General features: G+C 45.8%; 10 non-coding genes across 10 annotated transcripts; all 10 read left to right on the forward strand.

Annotated features, from left to right (window-relative positions):
• Positions 1-1,245: 1,245 nt before the first annotated feature.
• On the forward strand, positions 1,246-1,317 carry trnae-cuc. Its single transcript has one exon. It is a non-coding gene; the product is annotated as a tRNA-Glu (tRNA).
• A 426-nt stretch (positions 1,318-1,743) lies between these two features.
• trnae-cuc lies at positions 1,744-1,815 on the forward strand. The gene has a single exon. It is a non-coding gene; the product is annotated as a tRNA-Glu (tRNA).
• A 1,375-nt stretch (positions 1,816-3,190) lies between these two features.
• trnae-cuc lies at positions 3,191-3,262 on the forward strand. The gene has a single exon. It is a non-coding gene; the product is annotated as a tRNA-Glu (tRNA).
• A 2,854-nt stretch (positions 3,263-6,116) lies between these two features.
• trnae-cuc lies at positions 6,117-6,188 on the forward strand. The gene has a single exon. It is a non-coding gene; the product is annotated as a tRNA-Glu (tRNA).
• A 5,817-nt stretch (positions 6,189-12,005) lies between these two features.
• Positions 12,006-12,077, forward strand: trnae-cuc. Its single transcript has one exon. It is a non-coding gene; the product is annotated as a tRNA-Glu (tRNA).
• A 1,195-nt stretch (positions 12,078-13,272) lies between these two features.
• trnae-cuc lies at positions 13,273-13,344 on the forward strand. Its single transcript has one exon. It is a non-coding gene; the product is annotated as a tRNA-Glu (tRNA).
• Positions 13,345-13,768: 424 nt separating this feature from the next.
• On the forward strand, positions 13,769-13,840 carry trnae-cuc. The gene has a single exon. It is a non-coding gene; the product is annotated as a tRNA-Glu (tRNA).
• A 7,359-nt stretch (positions 13,841-21,199) lies between these two features.
• On the forward strand, positions 21,200-21,271 carry trnae-cuc. Its single transcript has one exon. It is a non-coding gene; the product is annotated as a tRNA-Glu (tRNA).
• Positions 21,272-21,714: 443 nt separating this feature from the next.
• Positions 21,715-21,786, forward strand: trnae-cuc. The gene has a single exon. It is a non-coding gene; the product is annotated as a tRNA-Glu (tRNA).
• A 1,492-nt stretch (positions 21,787-23,278) lies between these two features.
• trnae-cuc lies at positions 23,279-23,350 on the forward strand. The gene has a single exon. It is a non-coding gene; the product is annotated as a tRNA-Glu (tRNA).
• The last annotated feature ends 1,461 nt before the right edge of the window (positions 23,351-24,811 follow it).

Here is a 24,811-nt window from a genome sequence, read left to right on the forward strand (position 1 = left end):
TATAGAAGGTTATCGCACATATGTACCAGCTCACACTTGGAACCGATTTGCACTGTAGTACCCTTCCCTGGTGGTCTAGTGGTTAGGATTCGGCGCTCTCACCGCCCGCTCCCGGGTTCGATTCCCGATCACGGAAATACTTTTTGCTACATGTTTACTTGTACAACCTGTCACAATGAATATAGAAGGTTATCGCACATATGTACCAGCTCACACTGAGAACTGATTTGCACTGTATTATCCTTCCCTGGTGGTCTAGTGGTTAGGATTTGGAGCTCCCACCGATGGGCCCGGGTTCGATTCCCTCCGGTCAGGGAAATAGTCTATGCTCCTTGTGCAACCTGACATTATGAATTTAGTAGGTTGTCGCACATATGTACCACTTCAAATTGCAAACCGATTTGCACTGCAGTGTCCTTCCCAGGTGTTCTAGTGGACCAGACCCTCCTGCAGCAAAGCACCCCCACAACATGATGGTGTTCTGAGCGGCCTCTCGGGGTATGTCGATATAGGACTCGTTTGCCTGTGGATATAGACCATTTTGTACCTGTTTCCTCCAGCATCTTCACAAGGTCCTTTGCTGTTGTTCTGGGATGGATTTGCACTTTTCGACCCAAAGTACGTTCATCTACCGCTCCTTCCTGAGCGGTATGACGCCTGCGTGGTCCCATGGTGTTTATACTTGCGTACTATTGTTTCTACAGATGAGCGAGGTACCTTCAGGCGTTTGGAAATTGCTCCCAAGGAGGAACCAGACTTGTGGAGGTCTACATTTTTTCTGAGGTCTTGGCTGATTTCCTTTGCTTTTCCCATGGAGTCAAGCAAAGAGGCACTGAGTTTGAAGGTAGGCCTTGAAATACATCTACAGGTACACCTCCAATTGACTCAAAGGATGTCAATTAGCCTATCAGTAGCTTCTAAAGCCATGACATGATTTTCGGGAATTTTACAAACTGTTTAAGGGCACAGCCAACTTTGTGTATGTAAACTTCTGGCCCACTGAATTTGTGATACAGTGAATTATAAGTGAAATAATCCCTCTGTAAACAATTGTTGGAAAAATGACTTGTGTCATGCACAAAGTAGATGTCCTAACCGACTGCCAAAACTATCGTTTGTTAGCAAGAAATGTGCGGAGGGGTTGACAAACCGGTTTTAATGACTCCAGCCTAAGTGGATGGAAACTTACGACTTCAACTATATGTACCATTTCAAAATGGGAAACGAATTGCACTGTAATACCCTTCCCTGGTGGTCTAGTGGTTAGGATTCGGCGCTCTCACCGCCGCGGCCCGGGTTCGATTCCCGGTCAGGGAACTACTCTTTTGCTACATCTTTACTTGTACAACCTGTCACAATGAATATAGAAGGTTATCGCACATATGTACCAGCTCACACTGAGAACCAATTTGCACTGTATTATCCTTCCCTGGTGGTCTAGTGGTTAGGATTCGGAGCTCTCACCGCCGCAGCCCGGGTTCGACTCCCGATTTGCACTGTAGTACCCTTCCCTGGTGGTTCAACTCCCAGTTTGACTCCCGATTTGCACTGTAGTACCCTTCCCTGGTGGTCTAGTGGTTAGGATTCGGCGCTCTCACCGCCGTTTCATTCGATCCCCGGTCCCGGTCAGGGAACTACTCTATTGCTACATGTTTACTTGTACAACCTGTCACAATGAATATAGAAGGTTATCGCACATATGTACCAGCTCACACTTGGAACCGATTTGCACTGTAGTACCCTTCCCTGGTGGTCTAGTGGTTAGGATTCGGCGCTCTCACCGCCGCGGCCCGGGTTCGATTCCCGGTCAGGGAACTACTCTTTTGCTACATGTTTACTTGTGCAACCTGTCACAATGAATATAGAAGGTTATCGCACATATGTACCAGCTCACACTTGGAACCGATTTGCACTGTAGTACCCTTCCCTGGTGGTCTAGTGGTTAGGATTCGGCGCAAAAACTAGGTTATTGCAAAAACTAGGATCTTTGTCCCCAAACTGTAGTATGGCTTTTTTTATGGCGGTTTTGGAGCAGTAGCTTCTTCCTTGCTGAGCGGCCTCTCGGTGTATGTCGATATAGGACTCGTTTGCCTGTGGATATAGACCATTTTGTACCTGTTTCCTCCAGCATCTTCACAAGGTCCTTTGCTGTTGTTCTGGGATGGATTTGCACTTTTCGACCCAAAGTACGTTCATCTCTAGGAGAGAGAACGCGTCTCCTTCCTGAGCGGTATGACGCCTGCGTGGTCCCATGGTGTTTATACTTGCGTACTATTGTTTCTACAGATGAGCGAGGTACCTTCAGGCGTTTGGAAATTGCTCCCAAGGAGAAACCAGACTTGTGGAGGTCTACATTTTTTTCTGAGGTCTTGCTGATTTCCTTTGCTTTTCCCATGGAGTCAAGCAAAGAGGCACTGAGTTTGAAGGTAGGCCTTGAAATACATCTACAGGTACACCTCCAATTGACTCAAAGGATGTCAATTAGCCTATCAGAAGCTTCTAAAGCCATGACATCATTTTCGGGAATTTTACAAACTGTTTAAAGGCACAGCCAACTTAGTGTATGTAAACTTCTGGCCCACTGAATTTGTGATACAGTGAATTATAAGTGAAATAATCCCTCTGTAAACAATTGTTGGAAAAATGACTTGTGTCATGCACAAAGTAGATGTCCTAACCGTCTGCCAAAACTGATCGTTTGTTAGCAAGAAATGTGTGGAGGGGTTGACAAACAGGTTTTAATGACTCCAGCCTAAGTGGATGGAAACTTACGACTTCAACTATATGTACCATTTCAAACTGGGAAACGAATTGCACTGTAGTACCCTTCCCTGGTGGTCTAGTGGTTAGGATTCGGCGCTCTCACCGCCGCGTCCCGGGTTTGATTCCTGTTCAGGGAACTACTCTTTTGCTACATGTTTACTTGTACAACCTGTCACAATGAATACAGAATGTTATCGCACATATGTACCAGCTCACACTTGGAACCGATTTGCACTGTTGTACCCTTCCCTGGTGGTATAGTGGTTAGGATTCGGCGCTCTCACCGCCGCGGCCCGGGTTCGATTCCCGGTCAGGGAACTACTCTATTGCTACATGTTTACTTGTACAACCTGTCACAATGAATATAGAAGGTTATCGCACATATGTACCAGCTCACACTTGGAACCGATTTGCACTGTAGTACCCTTCCCTGGTGGTCTAGTGGTTAGGATTCGGCGCTCTCACCGCCGCGGCCCGGGTTCGATCCCCGGTCAGGGAACTACTATTTTGCTACATGTTTACTTGTGCAACCTGTCATAATGAATATAGAAGGTTATCGCACATATGTACCAGCTCACACTGGGAACCGATTTGCACTGTAGTACCCTTCCCTGGTGGTCTAGTGGTTAGGATTCGGCGCAAAAACTAGGTTATTGCAAAAACTAGGATCTTTGTCCCCAAACTGTAGTATGGCTTTTTTTATGGCGGTTTTGGAGCAGTAGCTTCTTCCTTGCTGAGCGGCCTCTCGGGGTATGTCGATATAGGACTCGTTTGCCTGTGGATATAGACCATTTTGTACCTGTTTCCTCCAGCATCTTCACAAGGTCCTTTGCTGTTGTTCTGGGATGGATTTGCACTTTTCGACCCAAAGTACGTTCATCTCTAGGAGAGAGAAAAGCGTCTCCTTCCTGAGCGGTATGACACCTGCGTCATACCATGGTGTTTATACTTGCGTACTATTGTTTCTACAGATGAGCGAGGTACCTTCAGGCGTTTGGAAATTGCTCCCAAGGAGGAACCAGACTTGTGGAGGTCTACATTTTTTTTCTGAGGTCTTCCCTGATTTCCTTTGCTTTTCCCATGGAGTCAAGCAAAGAGGCACTGAGTTTGAAGGTAGGCCTTGAAATACATCTACAGGTACACCTCCAATTGACTCAAAGGATGTCAATTAGCCTATCAGAAGCTTCTAAAGCCATGACATCATTTTCGGGAATTTTACAAACTGTTTAAAGGCACAGCCAACTTAGTGTATGTAAACTTCTGGCCCACTGAATTTGTGATACAGTGAATTATAAGTGAAATAATCCCTCTGTAAACAATTGTTGGAAAAATTACTTGTGTCATGCACAAAGCAGATGTCCTAACCGACTGCCAAAACTATCGTTTGTTAGCAAGAAATGTGTGGAGGGGTTGACAAACAGGTTTTAATGACTCCAGCCAAAGTGGATGGAAACTTACGACTTCAACTATATGTACCATTTCAAACTGGGAAACGAATTACACTGTAGTACCCTTCCCTGGTGGTCTAGTGGTTAGGATTCGGCGCTCTCACCGCCGCGTCCCGGGTTTGATTCCTGGTCAGGGAACTACTCTTTTGCTACATGTTTACTTGTACAACCTGTCACAATGAATACAGAAGGTTATCGCACATATGTACCAGCTCACACTTGGAACCGATTTGCACTGTCGTACCCTTCCCTGGTGGTCTAGTGGTTAGGATTCGGCGCTCTCACCGCGCGCCCGGTTTCGATTCCCGGTCAGGAACTACTCTTTTGCTACATGTTTACTTGTGCAACCTGTCACAATGAATATAGAAGGTTATCGCACATATGTACCAGCTCACACTGGGAACCGATTTACTCTGTATTATCCTTCCCTTGTGGTCTAGTGGTTAGGATTCGATTCCCGGTCAGGGAACTGCTCTTTTGCTACATGTTTACGTGTGCAATCTGTCACAATGAATATAGAAGGTTATCGCACATATGTACCAGCTCACACTGAGAACCGATTTGCACTGTATTATCCTTCCCTGGTGGTCTAATGGTTAGGATTCTGCGCTCTCACCGCCGCGGCCCGGGTTCGATTCCCGGTCAGGGAAATAGTCTATGCTCCTTTTTTACTTGTGCAACCTGTCACTATGAATTTAGTAGGTTGTCGCACATATGTACCACTTCAAATTGCAAACCGATTTGCCCTGCAGTGTCCTTCCCAGGTGTTCTAGTGGTGCACCAGACTCTCCTGCAGCAAAGCACCCCCACAACATGATGGTGTTCTTCGGCTTGAAAGCCTCCCGCTTTTCCCTCCAAACATAACAATGGTCATTATGGCCAAACAGTTTGATTTTTGTTTCATCAGACCAGAGGACATTTCTCCAAAAACTAGGATCTTTGTCCCCAAACTGTAGTATGGCTTTTTTATGGCGGTTTTGGAGCAGTAGCTTCTTCCTTGCTGAGCGGCCTCTCGGGGTATGTCGATATAGGACTCGTTTGCCTGTGGATATAGACCATTTTGTACCTGTTTCCTCCAGCATCTTCACAAGGTCCTTTGCTGTTGTTCTGGGATGGATTTGCACTTTTAGACCCAAAGTACGTTCATCTCTAGGAGAGAGAACGCGTCTCCTTCCTGAGCGGTATGACGCCTGCGTCATACCATGCTGTTTATACTTGCGTACTATTGTTTCTACAGATGAGCGAGGTACCTTCAGGCGTTTGGAAATTGCTCCCAAGGAGGAACCAGACTTGTGGAGATCTACATTTTTTTTCTGAGGTCTTCCCTGATTTCCTTTGCTTTTCCCATGGAGTCAAGCAAAGAGGCACTGAGTTTGAAGGTAGGCCTTGAAATACATCTACAGGTACACCTCCAATTGACTCAAAGGATGTCAATTAGCCTATCAGAAGCTTCTAAAGCCATGACATCATTTTCGGGAATTTTACAAACTGTTTAAAGGCACAGCCAACTTATTGTATGTAAACTTCTGGCCCACTGAATTTGTGATACAGTGAATTATAAGTGAAATAATCCCAATGTAAACAATTGTTGGAAAAATGACTTGTGTCATGCACAAAGTAGATGTCCGAACCGTCTGCCAAAACGATCGTTTGTTAGCAAGAAATGTGGGGAGGTGTTGACAAACAGGTTTTAATGACCCCAGCCTAAGTGGATGGAAACTTACGACTTCAACTATATGTACCATTTCAAACTGGGAAACGAATTGCGCTGTAGTACCCTTCCCTGGTGGTCTAGTGGTTAGGATTCGGCGCCGCGGCCCGGGTTCGACTCCTGATTTCCACTGTAGTACCCTTCCCTGGTGGTTCGACTCCCAGTTCGACTCCCGATTTGCACTGTCATACCCTTCCCTGGTGGTCTAGTGGTTAGGATTCGGCGCTCTCACCGCCGCGGCCCGGGTTCGATTCCCGGTCAGGGAACTACTCTTTTGCTACATCTTTACTTGTACAACCTGTCACAATGAATATAGAAGGTTATCGCACATATGTACCAGCTCACACTGAGAACCAATTTCCAGTGTATTATCCTTCCCTGGTGGTCTAGTGGTTAGTATTTGGCGCTCTCACCGCCGCGGCCCGGGTTCGATTCCCGGTCAGGGAAATAGTCTATGCTCCTTGTTTACTTGTGCAATCTGTCATTATGAATTTAGTAGGTTGTCGCACATATGTACCACTTCAAATTGCAAACCGATTTGCCCTGCAGTGTCCTTCCCAGGTGTTCTAGTGGTGCACCAGACCCTCCTGCAGCAAAGCAACCCCACAACATGATTGTGTTCTTCGGCTTGAAATCCTTCCCCTTTTCCCTCCAAACATAACAATGGTCATTATGGCCAAACAGTTCGATTTTTGTTTCATCAGACCAGAGGACATTTCTCCAAAAACTAGGATCTTTGTCCCCAAACTGTAGTATGGCTTTTTTATGGCGGTTTTGGAGCAGTAGCTTCTTCCTTGCTGAGCGGCCTCTCGGGGTATGTCGATATAGGACTCGTTTGCCTGTGGATATAGACCATTTTGTACCTGTTTCCTCCAGCATCTTCACAAGGTCCTTTGCTGTTGTTCTGGGATGGATTTGCACTTTTCGACCCAAAGTACGTTCATCTCTAGGAGAGAGAACGCGTCTCCTTCCTGAGCGGTATGACGCCTGCGTGGTCCCATGGTGTTTATACTTGCGTACTATTGTTTCTACAGATGAGCTAGGTACCTTCAGGCGTTTGGAAATTGCTCCCAAGGAGGAACCAGACTTGTGGAGGTCTACATTTTTTTCTGAGGTCTTGGCTGATTTCCTATGCTTTTCCCATGGAGTCAAGCAAAGAGGCACTGAGTTTGAAGGTAGACCTTGAAATACATCTACAGTTACACCTCCAATTGACTCAAAGGATGTCAATAAGCCTATCAGAAGCTTCTAAAGCCATGACATCATTTTCGGGAATTTTACAAACTGTTTAAAGGCACAGCCAACTTTGTGTATGTAAACTTCTGGCCCACTGAATTTGTGATACAGTGAATTATAAGTGAAATAATCCCTCTGTAAACAATTGTTGGAAAAATTACTTGTGTCATGCACAAAGTAGATGTCCTAACCGACTGCCAAAACTATCGTTTGTTAGCAAGAAATGTGTGGAGGGGTTGACAAACAGGTTTTAATGACTCAAGCCTAAGTGGATGGAAACTTACGACTTCAACTATATGTACCATTTCAAACTGGGAAACGAATTGCACTGTAGTACCCTTCCCTGGTGGTCTAGTGGTTAGGATTCGGCGCTCTCACCGCCGCGGCCCAGGTTCGACTCCTGATTTCCACTGTAGTACCCTTTCCTGGTTTTTCGACTCCCAGTTCGTCTCCTGATTTGCACTGTAGTACCCTTCCCTGGTGGTCTAGTGGTTAGGATTCGGCGCTCTCACCGCAGCGTCCCGGGTTTGATTCCTGGTCAGGGAACTACTCTTTTGCTACATGTTTACTTGTACAACCTGTCACAATGAATACAGAAGGTTATCGCACATATGTACCAGCTCACACTTGGAACCGATTTGCACTGTCATACCCTTCCCTGGTGGTCTAGTGGTTAGGATTCGGCGCTCTCACCGCTGCGGCCCGGGTTCGATTCCCGGTCAGGGAACTACTCTATTGCTACATGTTTACTTGTACAACCTGTCACAATGAATATAGAAGGTTATCGCACATATGTACCAGCTCACACTTGGAACCGATTTGCACTGTAGTACCCTTCCCTGGTGGTCTAGTGGTTAGGATTCGGCGCTCTCACCGCCGGCCTGGGTTCGATCCCCGGTCAGGGAACTACTCTTTTGCTACATGTTTACTTGTGCAACCTGTCACAATGAATATAGAAGGTTATCGCACATATGTACCAGCTCACACTGGGAACCGATTTGCACTGTAGTACCCTTCCCTGGTGGTCTAGTGGTTAGGATTCGGCGCAAAAACTAGGTTATTGCAAAAACTAGGATCTTTGTCCCCAAACTGTAGTATGGCTTTTTTATGGCGGTTTTGGAGCAGTAGCTTCTTCCTTGCTGAGCGGGCTCTCGGGGTATGTCGATATAGGACTCGTTTGCCTGTGGATATAGACCATTTTGTACCTGTTTCCTCCAGCATCTTCACAAGGTCCTTTGCTGTTGTTCAGGGATGGATTTGCACTTTTCGACCCAAAGTACGTTCATCTCTAGGAGAGAGAAAGCGTCTCCTTCCTGAGCGGTATGACGCCTGCGTCATACCATGGTGTTTATACTTGCGTACTATTGTTTCTACAGATGAGCGAGGTACCTTCAGGCGTTTGGAAATTGCTCCCAAGGAGGAACCAGACTTGTGGAGGTCTACATTTTTTTTCTGAGGTCTTCCCTGATTTCCTTTGCTTTTCCCATGGAGTCAAGCAAAGAGGCACTGAGTTTGAAGGTAGGCCTTGAAATACATCTACAGGTACACCTCCAATTGACTCAAAGGATGTCAATTAGCCTATCAGAAGCTTCTAAAGCCATGACATCATTTTCGGGAATTTTACAAACTGTTTAAAGGCACAGCCAACTTAGTGTATGTAAACTTCTGGCCCACTGAATTTGTGATACAGTGAATTATAAGTGAAATAATCCCTCTGTAAACAATTGTTGGAAAAATTACTTGTGTCATGCACAAAGCAGATGTCCTAACCGACTGCCAAAACTATCGTTTGTTAGCAAAAAATGTGTGGAGGGGTTGACAAACAGGTTTTAATGACTCCAGCCTAAGTGGATGGAAACTTACGACTTCAACTATATGTACCATTTCAAACTGGGAAACGAATTGCACTGTAGTACCCTTCCCTGGTGGTCTAGTGGTTAGGATTCAGCGCTCTCACCGCCGCGGCCCGGGTTTGATTCCCGGTCAGGGAACTAGTCTTTTGCTACATGTTTACTTGTACAACCTGTCACAATGAATATAGAAGGTTATCGCACATATGTACCAGCTCACACTGGGAACCGATTTGCACTGCAGTGTCCTTCCCAGGTGTTCTAGTGGTTAGCACCAGACCCTCCTGCAGCAAAGCACCCCCCTGGTGGTCAGTGGTTAACATTATGGTGTTCTTCGGCTTGAAAGCCTCCCCTGTCCCAAAACATAACAATGGTCATTATGGCCAAACAGTTTGATTTTTGTTTCATCAGACCAGAGGACATTTCTCCAAAAACTAGGATTCTTTGCAAAAACTAGGATCTTTGTCCCCAAACTGTAGTATGGCTTTTTTATGGCGGTTTTGGAGCAGTAGCTTCTTCCTTGCTGAGCGGCCTCTCGGGGTATGTCGATATAGGACTCGTTTGCCTGTGGATATAGACCATTTTGTACCTGTTTCCTCCAGCATCTTCACAAGGTCCTTTGCTGTTGTTCTGGGATGGATTTGCACTTTTCGACCCAAAGTACGTTCATCTCTAGGAGAGAGAACGCGTCTCCTTCCTGAGCGGTATGACGCCTGCGTGGTCCCATGGTGTTTATACTTGCGTACTATTGTTTCTACAGATGAGCGAGGTACCTTCAGGCATTTGGAAATTGCTCCCAAGGAGGAACCAGACTTGTGGAGATCTACATTTTTTTTCTGAGGTTTTGCCTGATTTCCTTTGCTTTTCCCATGGAGTCAAGCAAAGAGGCACTGAGTTTGAAGGTAGGCCTTGAAATACATCTACAGGTACTCCTCCAATTGACTCAAAGGATGTCAATTAGCCTATCGCAGAAGCTTCTAAAGCCATGACATCATTTTCGGGAATTTTACAAACTGTTTAAAGGCACAGCCAACTTAGTGTATGTAAACTCTGGCCCACTGAATTTGTGATACAGTGAATTATAAGTGAAATAATCCCTCTGTAAACAATTGTTGGAAAAATGACTTGTGTCATGCACAAAGTAGATGTCCTAACCGACTCCCAAAACTATCGTTTGTTAGCACAAACTGAAATGTGTGGAGGGGTTGACAAACAGGTTTTAATGACTCCAGCCTAAGTGGATGGAAACTTACGACTTCAACTATATGTACAATTTCAAACTGGGAAACGAATTTGCACTGTAGTATCCTTCCCTGGTGGTCTAGTGGTTAGGATTCGGCGCTCTCACCGCCGCGGCCCGGGTTTGATTCCCGGTCAGAGAACCACCTTTGCTACATGTTTACTTGTACAACCTGTCACTATGAATTTAGTAGGTTGTCGCACATATGTACCACTTCAAATTGCAAACCGATTTGCCCTGCAGTGTCCTTCCCAGGTGTTCTAGTGGTGCACCAGACCCTCCTGCAGCAAAGCACCCCCACAACATGATGGTGTTCTTCGGCTTGAAAGCCTCCCCCTTTTCCCTCCAAACATAACAATGGTCATTATGGCCAAACAGTTTGATTTTTGTTTCATCAGACCAGAGGACATTTCTCCAAAAACTAGGATCTTTGTCCGCAAACTGTAGTATGGCTTTTTTATGGCGGTTTTGGAGCAGTAGCTTCTTCCTTGCTGAGCGGCCTCTAGGGGTATGTCGATATAGGACTCGTTTGCCTGTGGATATAGACCATTTTGTACCTGTTTCCTCCAGCATCTTCACAAGGTCCTTTGCTGTTGTTCTGGGATGGATTTGCACTTTTCGACCCAAAGTACGTTCATCTCTAGGAGAGATAACGCGTCTCCTTCCTGAGCGGTATGACGCCTGCGTGGTCCCATGGTGTTTATACTTGCGTACTATTGTTTCTACAGATGAGCGAGGTACCTTCAGGCGTTTGGAAATTGCTCCCAAGGAGGAACCAGACTTGTGGAGGTCTACATTTTTTTCTGAGGTCTTGGCTGATTTCCTTTGCTTTTCCCATGGAGTCAAGCAAAGAGGCACTGAGTTTGAAGGTAGGCCTTGAAATACATCTACAGGTACACCTCCAATTGACTCAAAGGATGTCAATTAGCCTATCAGAAGCTTCTAAAGCCATGACATCATTTTCGGGAATTTTACAAACTGTTTAAAGGCACAGCCAACTTTGTGTATGTAAACTTCTGGCCCACTGAATTTGTGATACAGTGAATTATAAGTGAAATAATCCCTCTGTAAACAATTGTTGGAAAAATGACTTGTGTCATGCACAAAGTAGATGTCCTAACCGACTGCCAAAACTATCGTTTGTTAGCAAGAAATGTGCGGAGGGGTTGACAAACCGGTTTTAATGACTCCAGCCTAAGTGGATGGAAACTTACGACTTCAACTATATGTACCATTTCAAAATGGGAAACGAATTGCACTGTAATACCCTTCCCTGGTGGTCTAGTGGTTAGGATTCGGCGCTCTCACCGCCGTGGCCCGGGTTCGATTCCTGTAGTAGGGAACTACTCTTTTGCTACATCTTTACTTGTACAACCTGTCACAATGAATATAGAAGGTTATCGCACATATGTACCAGCTCACACTGAGAACCAATTTGCACTGTATTATCCTTCCCTGGTGCTCTAGTGGTTAGGATTCGAGCTCTCACCGCCGTGGCCCGGGTTCGACTCCTGATTTCCACTGTAGTACCCTTCCCTGGTGGTTCAACTCCCAGTTTGACTCCCGATTTGCACTGTAGTACCCTTCCCTGGTGGTCTAGTGGTTAGGATTCACCGCCGCGTCCCGGGTTTGATTCCTGGTCAGGGAACTACTCTTTTGCTACATGTTTACTTGAACAACCTGTCACAATGAATATAGAAGGTTATCGCACATATGTACCAGCTCACACTTGGAACCGATTTGCACTGTCGTACCCTTCCCTGGTGGTCTAGTGGTTAGGATTCGGCGCTCTCACCGCCGTGGCCCGGGTTCAATTCCCGGTCAGGGAACTACTCTATTGCTACATGTTTACTTGTACAACCTGTCACAATGAATATAGAAGGTTATCGCACATATGTACCAGCTCACACTTGGAACCGATTTGCACTGTAGTACCCTTCCCTGGTGGTCTAGTGGTTAGGATTCGGCGCTCTCACCGCCGCAAAGCCGGGTTCGATTCCCGGTCAGGGAACTACTCTTTTGCTACATGTTTACTTGTGCAACCTGTCACAATGAATATAGAAGGTTATCGCACATATGTACCAGCTCACACTTGGAACCGATTTGCACTGTAGTACCCTTCCCTGGTGGTCTAGTGGTTAGGATTCAGCGCAAAAACTAGGTTATTGCAAAAACTAGGATCTTTGTCCCCAAACTGTAGTATGGCTTTTTTTATGGCGGTTTTGGAGCAGTAGCTTCTTCCTTGCTGAGCGGCCTCTCGGGGTATGTCGATATAGGACTCGTTTGCCTGTGGATATAGACCATTTTGTACCTGTTTCCTCCAGCATCTTCACAAGGTCCTTTGCTGTTGTTCAGGGATGGATTTGCACTTTTCGACCCAAAGTATGTTCATCTCTAGGAGAGAGAACGCGTCTCCTTCCTGAGCGGTATGACGCCTGCGTCATACCATGGTGTTTATACTTGCGTACTATTGTTTCTACAGATGAGCGAGGTACCTTCAGGCGTTTGGAAATTGCTCCCAAGGAGGAACCAGACTTGTGGAGGTCTACATTTTTTTCTGAGGTCTTGGCTGATTTCCTTTGCTTTTCCCATGGAGTCAAGCAAAGAGGCACTGAGTTTGAAGGTAGGCCTTGAAATACATCTACAGGTACACCTCCAATTGACTCAAAGGATGTCAATTAGCCTATCAGTAGCTTCTAAAGCCATGACATGATTTTCGGGAATTTTACAAACTGTTTAAGGGCACAGCCAACTTTGTGTATGTAAACTTCTGGCCCACTGAATTTGTGATACAGTGAATTATAAGTGAAATAATCCCTCTGTAAACAATTGTTGGAAAAATGACTTGTGTCATGCACAAAGTAGATGTCCTAACCGACTGCCAAAACTATCGTTTGTTAGCAAGAAATGTGCGGAGGGGTTGACAAACCGGTTTTAATGACTCCAGCCTAAGTGGATGGAAACTTACGACTTCAACTATATGTACCATTTCAAAATGGGAAACGAATTGCACTGTAATACCCTTCCCTGGTGGTCTAGTGGTTAGGATTCGGCGCTCTCACCGCCGCGGCCCGGGTTCGATTCCCGGTCAGGGAACTACTCTTTTGCTACATCTTTACTTGTACAACCTGTCACAATGAATATAGAAGGTTATCGCACATATGTACCAGCTCACACTGAGAACCAATTTGCACTGTATTATCCTTCCCTGGTGCTCTAGTGGTTAGGATTCGGAGCTCTCACCGCCGTGGCCCGGGTTCGACTCCCGATTTCCACTGTAGTACCCTTCCCTGGTGGTTCAACTCCCAGTTTGACTCCCGATTTGCACTGTAGTACCCTTCCCTGGTGGTCTAGTGGTTAGGATTCGGCGCTCTCACCGCCGCGTCCCGGGTTTGATTCCTGGTCAGGGAACTACTCTTTTGCTACATGTTTACTTGAACAACCTGTCACAATGAATATAGAAGGTTATCGCACATGTGTACCAGCTCACACTTGGAACCGATTTGCACTGTCGTACCCTTCCCTGGTGGTCTAGTGGTTAGGATTCGGCGCTCTCACCGCCGTGGCCCGGGTTCAATTCCCGGTCAGGGAACTACTCTATTGCTACATGTTTACTTGTACAACCTGTCACAATGAATATAGAAGGTTATCGCACATATGTACCAGCTCACACTTGGAACCGATTCGCACTGTAGTACCCTTCCCTGGTGGTCTAGTGGTTAGGATTCGGCGCTCTCACCGCCGCGGGCCGGGTTCGATTCCCGGTCAGGGAACTACTCTTTTGCTACATGTTTAATTGTGCAACCTGTCACAATGAATATAGAAGGTTATCGCACATATGTACCAGCTCACACTTGGAACCGATTTGCACTGTAGTACCCTTCCCTGGTGGTCTAGTGGTTAGGATTCGGCGCAAAAACTAGGTTATTGCAAAAACTAGGATCTTTGTCCCCAAACTGTAGTATGGCTTTTTTTATGGCGGTTTTGGAGCAGTAGCTTCTTCCTTGCTGAGCGGCCTCTCGGGGTATGTCGATATAGGACTCGTTTGCCTGTGGATATAGACCATTTTGTACCTGTTTCCTCCAGCATCTTCACAAGGTCCTTTGCTGTTGTTCAGGGATGGATTTGCACTTTTCGACCCAAAGTATGTTCATCTCTAGGAGAGAGAACGCGTCTCCTTCCTGAGCGGTATGACGCCTGCGTCATACCATGGTGTTTATACTTGCGTACTATTGTTTCTACAGATGAGCGAGGTACCTTCAGGCGTTTGGAAATTGCTCCCAAGGAGGAACCAGACTTGTGGAGGTCTACATTTTTTTTCTGAGGTCTTGCCTGATTTCCTTTGCTTTTCCCATGGAGTCAAGCAAAGAGGCACTGAGTTTGAAGGTAGGCCTTGAAATACATCTACAGGTACACCTCCAATTGACTCAAAGGATGTCAAGTAGCCTATCAGAAGCTTCTAAAGCCATGACATCATTTTCGGGAATTTTACAAACTGTTTAAAGGCACAGCCAACTTTGTGTATGTAAACTTCTGGCCCACTGAATTTGTGATACAGTGAATTATAAGTGAAATAATCCCAATGTAAACAATTGATGGAAAAAAGACTTGTGTCATGCACAAAGTAGATGTCCGAACCGTATGCCAAAACGATCGTTTGTTAGCAAGAAATGTGGGGAGGTGTTGACAAACAGGTTTTAATGACCCAGCCTAAGTGGATGGAAACTTACGACTTCAACTATATGTACCATTTCAAACTGGGAAACGAATTGCGCTGTAGTTCCCTTCCCTGGTGGTCTAGTGGTTAGGATTCGGCGCCGCGGCCCGGGTTCGACTCCTGATTTCCACTGTAGTACCCTTCCCTGGTGGTTCGACTCCCAGTTCGACTCCCGATTTGCACTGTAGTACCCTTCCCTGGTGGTCTAGTGGTTAGGATTTGGCGCTCTCACCGCCGAGGCCCGGGTTCGACTCCCGGTCAGGTAACTAGTCTTTTGCTACATGTTTACTTGTACAACCTGTCACAATGAATATAGAAGGTTATCGCACATATGTACCAGCTCACACTGAGAACCAATTTGGACTGTATTATCCTTCCCTGGTGGTCTAGTGGTTAGGATTCGATTCCCGGTCAGTGAACTGCTCTTTTGCTACATGTTTACGTGTGCAACCTGTCACAATGAATATAGAAGGTTATCGCACATATGTACCAGCTCACACTGGGAACCGATTTGAAATGTTGTACCCTTCTAGTGGTGCACCAGACCCTCCTGCAGCAAAGCACCCCCACAACATGATGGTGTTCTTCGGCTTGAAAGCCTCCCCCTTTTCCCTCCAAACATAACAATGGTCATTATGGCCAAACAGTTTGATTGTTGTTTCATCAGACCAGAGGACATTTCTCCAATAACTAGGATCTTTGTCCCCAAACTGTAGTATGGCTTTTTTATGGCGGTTTTGGAGCAGTAGCTTCTTCCTTGCTGAGCGGCCTCTCGGGGTATGTCGATATAGGACTCGTTTGCCTGTGGATATAGACCATTTTGTACCTGTTTCCTCCAGCATCTTCACAAGGTCCTTTGTTGTTGTTCTGGGATGGATTTGCACTTTTCGACCCAAAGTACGTTCATTTCTAGGAGAGAGAACGCGTCTCCTTCCTGAGCGGTATGACGCATGCGCCATACCATGGTGTTTATACTTGCGTACTATTGTTTCTACAGATGAGCGAGGTACCTTCAGGCGTTTGGAAATTGCTCCCAAGGAGGAACCAGACTTGTGGAGGTCTACATTTTTTTTCTGAGGTCTTGGCTGATTTCCTTTGCTTTTCCCATGGAGTCAAGCAAAGAGGCACTGAGTTTGAATGTAGGTCTTGGAATACATCTACAGGTACACCTCCAATTGACTCAAAGGATGTCAATTAGCCTATCAGAAGCTTCTAAAGCCATGACATCATTTTCGGGAATTTTACAAACTGTTTAAAGGCACAGCCAACTTATTGTATGTAAACTTCTGGCCCACTGAATTTGTGATACAGTGAATTATAAGTTAAATAATCCCAATGTAAACAATTGTTGGAAAAATGACTTGTGTCATGCACAAAGTAGATGTCCTAACCGTCAGCCAAAACGATCGTTTGTGGTCTAGTGGTTAGGATTCGATTCCCGGTCAGGGAACTGCTCTTTTGCTACATGTTTACGTGTGCAACCTGTCACAATGAATATAGAAGGTTATCGCACATATGTACCAGCTCACACTGGGAACCCATTTGCACTGTTGTACCCTTCCCTGGTGGTCTAGTGGTTAGGATTCAGCGCTCTCACAGCCGTGGCCCGGGTTCGATTCCCGGTCAGGGAACTAGTCTTTTGCTACATGTTTACTTGTACAACCTGTCACAATGAATATAGAAGGTTATCGCACATATGTACCAGCTCACACTGAGAACCGATTTGCACTGTATTATCCTTCCCTTGTGGTCTAGTGGTTAGGGTTCGGCGCTCTCACCGCCATGGCCCGGGTTCGATTCCCATTCAGGGAAATAGTCTATGCTCCTTGTTTACTTGTGCAACCTGTCACTATGAATTTAGTAGGTTGTCGCACATATGTACCACTTCAAATTGCAAACAGATTTGCCCTGCAGTGTCCTTCCCAGGTGTTCTAGTGGTGCACCAGACCCTCCTGCAGCAAAGCACCACACAACATGATGGTGTTCTTCGGCTTGAAAGCCTCCCCCTTTTCCCTCCAAACATAACAATGGTCATTATGGCCAAACAGTTTGATTTTTGTTTCATCAGACCAGAGGACATTTCTCCAAAAACTAGGATCTTTGTCCCCAAACTGTAGTATGGCTTTTTTATGGCGGTTTTGGAGCAGTAGCTTCTTCCTTGCTGATCGGCCTCTCGGGGTATGTCGATATAGGACTCGTTTGCCTGTGGATATAGACCATTTTGTACCTGTTTCCTCCAGCATCTTCACAAGGTCCTTTGCTGTTGTTCTGGGATGGATTTGCACTTTTCGTTCCAAAGTACGTTCATCTCTAGGAGAGAGAACGCGTCTCCTTCCTGAGCGGTATGACGCCTGCGTGGTCCCATGGTGTTTATACTTGCGTACTATTGTTTCTACAGATGAGCGAGGTACCTTCAGGCGTTTGGAAATTGCTCCCAAGGAGGAACCAGACTTGTGGAGGTCTACATTTTTTTTCTGAGGTCTTGGCTGATTTCCTTTGCTTTTCACATGGAGTCAAGCAAAGAGGCACTGAGTTTGAAGGTAGGCCTTGAAATACATCTACAGGTACACCTCCAATTGACTCAAAGGATGTCAATTAGCCTATCAGAAACTTCTAAAGCCAAGACATCATTTTCGGGAATTTTACAAACTGTTTAAAGGCACAGCCAACTTGGTGTATGTAAACTTCTGGCCCACTGAATTTGTGATACAGTGAATTATAAGTGAAATAATCCCTCTGTAAACAATTGTTGGAAAAATGACTTGTGTCATGCACAAAGTAGATGTCCTAACCGTCTGCCAAAACGATCGTTTGTTTGCAAGAAATGTGTGGAGGGGTTGACAAACAGGTTTTAATGACTCCAGCCTAAGTGGATGGAAACTTACGACTTCAACTATATGTACCATTTCAAACTGGGAAACGAATTGCACTGTAGTACCCTTCCCTGGTGGTCTAGTGGTTAGGATTCGGCGCTCTCACCGCCGCGGCCCAGGTTCGACTCCCGATTTCCACTGTTGTGACTGCAACTGCATTAGGTCCTTTCCTAGTTAGTACCCTTTCCTGGTGGTTCGACTCCCAGTTCGACTCCAGATTTGCACTGTAGTACCCTTCCCTGGTGGTCTAGTGGTTAGGATTCAGCGCTCTCACCGCCGCAGCCCGGGTTCAATTCCCGTTCAGGGAACAATGCTTTTGCTACATGTTTACTTGTGCAACCTGTCACAATGAATATAGAAGGTTATCGCACATATGTACCAGCTCACACTGGGAACTGATTTGCACTGCAGTGTCCTTCCCAGGTGTTCTAGTGGTGCAACAGACCCTCCTGCAGCAAAGCACCCCCACAACATGATGGTGTTCTTCGGCTTGAAAGCCTCCCCCTTTTCCCTCCAAACATAACAATGGTCATTATGGACAAACAGTTCGATTTTTGTTTCATCAGACCAGAGGACATTTCTCCAAAAACTAGGATCTTTGTCCCCAAACTGTAGTATGGCTTTTTTATGGCGGTTTTGGAGCAGTAGCTTCTTCCTTGCTGAGCGGCCTCTCGGGGTATGTCGATATAGGACTCATTTGCCTGTGGATATAGACCATTTTGTACCTGTTTCCTCCAGCATCTTCACAAGGTCCTTTGCTGTTGTTCTGGGATGGATTTGCACTTTTCGACCCAAAGTACGTTCATCTCTAGGAGAGAGAACGCGTCTCCTTCCTGAGCGGTATGACGCCTGCGTCATACCATGGTGTTTATACTTGCGTACTATTGTTTCTACAGATGAGCGAGGTACCTTCAGGCGTTTGGAAATTGCTCCCAAGGATGAACCAGACTTGTGGAGGTCTACATTTTTTTTCTGAGGTCTTGGCTGATTTCCTTTGCTTTTCCCATGGAGTCAAGCAAAGAGGCACTGAGTTTGAATGTAGGTCTTGGAATACATCTACAGGTACACCTCCAATTGACTCAAAGGATGTCAATTAGCCTATCAGAAGCTTCTAAAGCCATGACATCATTTTCGGGAATTTTACAAACTGTTTAAAGGCACAGCCAACTTATTGTATGTAAACTTCTGGCCCACTGAATTTGTGATACAGTGAATTATAAGTGAAATAATCCCAATGTAAACAATTGTTGGAAAAATGACTTGTGTCATGCACAAAGTAGATGTCCTAACCGTCAGCCAAAACGATCGTTTGTGGTCTAGTGGTTAGGATTCGATTCCCGGTCAGGGAACTGCTCTTTTGCTACATGTTTACGTGTGCAACCTGTCACAATGAATATAGAAGGTTATCGCACATATGTACCAGCTCACACTGGGAACCCATTTGAAATGTTGTACCCTTCCCTGGTGGTCTAGTGCTTAGGATTCGTCGCTCTCACAGGCGCTGCCCGGGTTCGATTCCCGGTCAGGGAACTACTCTTTTGCTACATGTTTACTTGTACAACCTGTTACAATGAATATAGAAGGTTATCGCACATATGTACCAGCTCACACTTGGAACCGATTTGCACTGTAGTACCCTTCCCTGGTGGTCTAGTGGTTAGTATTCGATTCCCGGTCAGGGAACTGCTCTTTTGCTACATGTTTACTTGTGCAACCTGTCACAATGAATATAGAAGGTTATCACACATATGTACCAGCTCACACCGAGAACCGATTTGCACTGTATTATCCTTCCCTGGTGATCTAATGGTTAGTATTCGGCGCTCTCACCCCTGGTGGTCTAGTGGTTAGGATTCGGCGCTCTCAGGTTCCTGAGGGAACAACTTCCTACATGTTTACTTGTACAACCTGTCACAATGAATATAGAAGGTTATCCAGTACCAGCTCACACTGAGAACCATTTGCACTGTCGTACCCTTCCCTGGTGGTCTAGTGGTTAGTATTTGGCGCTCTCACCGCCGCGGCCCGGGTTCGATTCCCGGTCAGGGAAATAGTCTATGCTCCTTGTTTACTTGTGCAATCTGTCACTATGAATTTAGTAGGTTGTCGCACATATGTACCACTTCAAATTGCAAACTGATTTGCCCTGCAGTGTCCTTCCCAGGTGTTCTAGTGGTGCACCAGACCCTCCTGCAGCAAAGCAACCCCACAACATCATGGTGTTCTTCGGCTTGAAATCCTCCCCCTTTTCCCTCCAAACATAACAATGGTCATTATGGCCAAACAGTTCGATTTTTGTTTCATCAGACCAGAGGACATTTCTCCAAAAACTAGGATCTTTGTCCCCAAACTGTAGTATGGCTTTTTTATGGCGGTTTTGGAGCAGTAGCTTCTTCCTTGCTGAGCGGCCTCTCGGGGTATGTCGATATAGGACTCGTTTGCCTGTGGATATAGACCATTTTGTACCTGTTTCCTCCAGCATCTTCACAAGGTCCTTTGCTGTTGTTCTGGGATGGATTTGCACTTTTCGACCCAAAGTACGTTCATCTCTAGGAGAGAGAACGCGTCTCCTTCCTGAGCGGTATGACGCCTGCCTCATACCATGGTGTTTATACTTGCGTACTATTGTTTCTACAGATGAGCGAGGTACCTTCAGGCGTTTGGAAATTGCTCCCAAGGAGGAACCAGACTTGTGGAGGTCTACATTTTTTTTCTGAGGTCTTGCCTGATTTCCTTTGCTTTCCCCATGGAGTCAAGCAAAGAGGCACTGAGTTTGAAGGTAGGCCTTGAAATACATCTACAGGTACACCTCCAATTGACTCAAAGGATGTCAATTAGCCTATCAGAAGCTTCTAAAGCCATGACATCATTTTCGGGAATTTTACAAACTGTTTAAAGGCACAGCCAACTTTGTGTATGTAAACTTCTGGCCCACTGAATTTGTGATACAGTGAATTATAAGTGAAATAATCCCTCTGTAAACAATTGTTGGAAAAATGACTTGTGTCATGCACAAAGTAGATGTCCTAACCGACTGCCAAAACTATCGTTTGTTAGCAAGAAATGTGTGGAGGGGTTGACAAACAGGTTTTAATGACTCCAGCCTAAGTGGATGGAAACTTACGACTTCAACTATATGTACCATTTCAAACTGGGAAACGAATTGCACTGTAGTACCCTTCCCTGGTGGTCTAGTGGTTAGGATTCGGCGCTCTCACTGCCCCGTCCCGGGTTTGATTCCTGGTCAGGGAACTACTCTTTTGCTACATGTTTACTTGTACAACCTGTCACAATGAATATAGAAGGTTATCGCACATATGTACCAGCTCACACTTGGAACCGATTTGCACTGTCGTACCCTTCCCTGGTGGTCTAGTGGTTAGGATTCGGCGCTCTCACCGCCGCGGCCCGGGTTCGATTCCCGGTCAGGGAACTACTCTATTGCTACATGTTTACTTGTACAACCTGTCACAATGAATATAGAAGGTTATCGCACATATGTACCAGCTCACACTTGGAACCGATTTGCACTGTAGTAACCTTCCCTGGTGGTCTAGTGGTTAGGATTCGGCACTCTCACCGCCGCGGCCCGGGTTCGATTCCCGGTCAGGGAACTACTCTTTTGCTACATGTTTACTTGTGCAACCTGTCACAATGAATATAGAAGGTTATCGCACATATGTACCAGCTCACACTGGGAACCGATTTGCACTGTAGTACCCTTCCCTGGTGGTCTAGTGGTTAGGATTCGATTCCCGGTCAGGGAACTGCTCTTTTGCTACATGTTTACGTGTGCAACCTGTCACAATGAATATAGAAGGTTATCGCACATATGTACCAGCTCACACTTGGAACCGATTTGCACTGTCGTACCCTTCCCTGGTGGTCTAGTGGTTAGGATTCGGCGCTCTCACCGCCGCGGCCCGGGTTCGATTCCCGGTCAGGGAACTACTCTTTTGCTACATGTTTACTTGTACAACCTGTCACAATGAATATAGAAGGTTATTGCACATATGTAGCAGCTCACACTGAGAACCAATTTGCACTGTATTATCCTTCCCTGGTGGTCTAGTGGTTAGGATTTGGCGCTCTCACCGCCGCGGCTCGGGTTCGATTCCCGGTCAGGGAAATAGTCTATGCTCCTTGTTTACTTGTGCAATCTGTCACTATGAATTTAGTAGGTTGTCGCACATATGTACCACTTCAAATTGCAAACCGATTTGCCCTGCAGTGTCCTTCCCAGGTGTTCTAGTGGTGCACCAGACCCTTCTGCAGCAAAGCACCCCCACAACATGATGGTGTTCTTCGGCTTGAAAGCCTCCCCCTTTTCCCTCCAAACATAACAATGGTCATTATGGCCAAACAGTTCGATTTTTGTTTCATCAGACCAGAGGACATTTCTCCAATAACTAGGATCTTTGTCCCCAAACTGTAGTATGGCTTTTTTATGGCGGTTTTGGAGCAGTAGCTTCTTCCTTGCTGAGCGGCCTCTCGGGGTATGTCGATATAGGACTCGTTTGCCTGTGGATATAGACCATTTTGTACCTGTTTCCTCCAGCATCTTCACAAGGTCCTTTGCTGTTGTTCTGGGATGGATTTGCACTTTTCGACCCAAAGTACGTTCATCTCTAGGAGAGAGAACGCGTCTCCTTCCTGAGCGGTATGACGCCTGCGTGGTCCCATGGTGTTTATACTTGCGTACTATTGTTTCTACAGATGAGCTAGGTACCTTCAGGCGTTTGGAAATTGCTCCCAAGGAGGAACCAGACTTGTGGAGGTCTACATTTTTTTTTCTGAGGTCTTGGCTGATTTCCTTTGCTTTTCCCATGGAGTCAAGCAAAGAGGCACTGAGTTTGAAGGTAGACCTTGAAATACATCTACAGTTACACCTCCAATTGACTCAAAGGATGTCAATAAGCCTATCAGAAGCTTCTAAAGCCATGACATCATTTTCGGGAATTTTACAAACTGTTTAAAGGCACAGCCAACTTTGTGTATGTAAACTTCTGGCCCACTGAATTTGTGATACAGTGAATTATAAGTGAAATAATCCCTCTGTAAACAATTGTTGGAAAAATTACTTGTGTCATGCACAAAGTAGATGTCCTAACCGACTGCCAAAACTATCGTTTGTTAGCAAGAAATGTGTGGAGGGGTTGACAAACAGGTTTTAATGACTCAAGCCTAAGTGGATGGATACTTACGACTTCAACTATATGTACCATTTCAAACTGGGAAACGAATTGCACTGTAGTACCCTTCCCTGGTGGTCTAGTGGTTAGGATTCGGCGCTCTCACTGCCCCGTCCCGGGTTTGATTCCTGGTCAGGGAACTACTCTTTGCTACATGTTTACTTGTACAACCTGTCACAATGAATATAGAAGGTTATCGCACATATGTACCAGCTCACACTTGGAACCGATTTGCACTGTCGTACCCTTCCCTGGTGGTCTAGTGGTTAGGATTCGGCGCTCTCACCGCCGCGGCCCGGGTTCGATTCCCGGTCAGGGAACTACTCTATTGCTACATGTTTACTTGTGCAATCTGTCACTATGAATTTAGTAGGTTGACGCACATATGTACCACTTCAAATTGCAAACCGATTTGCCCTGCAGTGTCCTTCCCAGGTGTTCTAGTGGTGCACTAGACCCTCCTGCAGCAAAGCAACCCCACAACATGATGGTGTTCTTCGGCTTGAAATCCTCACCTTTTCCCTCCAAACATAACAATGGTCATTATGGCCAAACAGTTCGATTTTTGTTTCATCAGACCAGAGGACATTTCTCCAAAAACTAGGATCTTTGTCCCCAAACTGTAGTATGGCTTTTTTATGGCGGTTTTGGAGCAGTAGCTTCTTCCTTGCTGAGCGGCCTCTCGGGGTATGTCGATATAGGACTCGTTTGCCTGTGGATATAGACCATTTTGTACCTGTTTCCTCCAGCATCTTCACAAGGTCCTTTGCTGTTGTTCTGGGATGGATTTGCACTTTTCGACCCAAAGTACGTTCATCTCTAGGAGAGAGAACGCGTCTCCTTCCTGAGCGGTATGACGCCTGCGTGGTCCCATGGTGTTTATACTTGCGTACTATTGTTTCTACAGATGAGCTAGGTACCTTCAGGCGTTTGGAAATTGCTCCCAAGGAGGAACCAGACTTGTGGAGGTCTACATTTTTTTTTCTGAGGTCTTGGCTGATTTCCTTTGCTTTTCCCATGGAGTCAAGCAAAGAGGCACTGAGTTTGAAGGTAGACCTTGAAATACATCTACAGTTACACCTCCAATTGACTCAAAGGATGTCAATAAGCCTATCAGAAGCTTCTAAAGCCATGACATCATTTTCGGGAATTTTACAAACTGTTTAAAGGCACAGCCAACTTTGTGTATGTAAACTTCTGGCCCACTGAATTTGTGATACAGTGAATTATAAGTGAAATAATCCCTCTGTAAACAATTGTTGGAAAAATTACTTGTGTCATGCACAAAGTAGATGTCCTAACCGACTGCCAAAACTATCGTTTGTTAGCAAGAAATGTGTGGAGGGGTTGACAAACAGGTTTTAATGACTCAAGCCTAAGTGGATGGAAACTTACGACTTCAACTATATGTACCATTTCAAACTGGGAAACGAATTGCACTGTAGTACCCTTCCCTGGTGGTCTAGTGGTTAGGATTCGGCGCTCTCACCGCCGCGGCCCAGGTTTGACTCATGATTTCCACTGTAGTACCCTTTCCTGGTGGTTCGACTCCCAGTTCGACTCCTGATTTGCACTGTTGTACCCTTCCCTGGTGGTCCAGTGGTTAGGATTCGGCGCTCTCACCGCCGCGTCCCGGGTTTGATTCCTGGTCAGGGAACTACTCTTTTGCTACATGTTTACTTGTACAACCTGTCACAATGAATATAGAAGGTTATCGCACATATGTACCAGCTCACACTTGGAACCGATTTGCACTGTAGTACCCTTCCCTGGTGGTCTAG

The sequence above is a fragment of the Oncorhynchus gorbuscha genome, unplaced genomic scaffold (genome assembly GCF_021184085.1).
Source record: "Oncorhynchus gorbuscha isolate QuinsamMale2020 ecotype Even-year unplaced genomic scaffold, OgorEven_v1.0 Un_scaffold_2137, whole genome shotgun sequence".
NCBI lineage: Eukaryota > Metazoa > Chordata > Actinopteri > Salmoniformes > Salmonidae > Oncorhynchus > Oncorhynchus gorbuscha.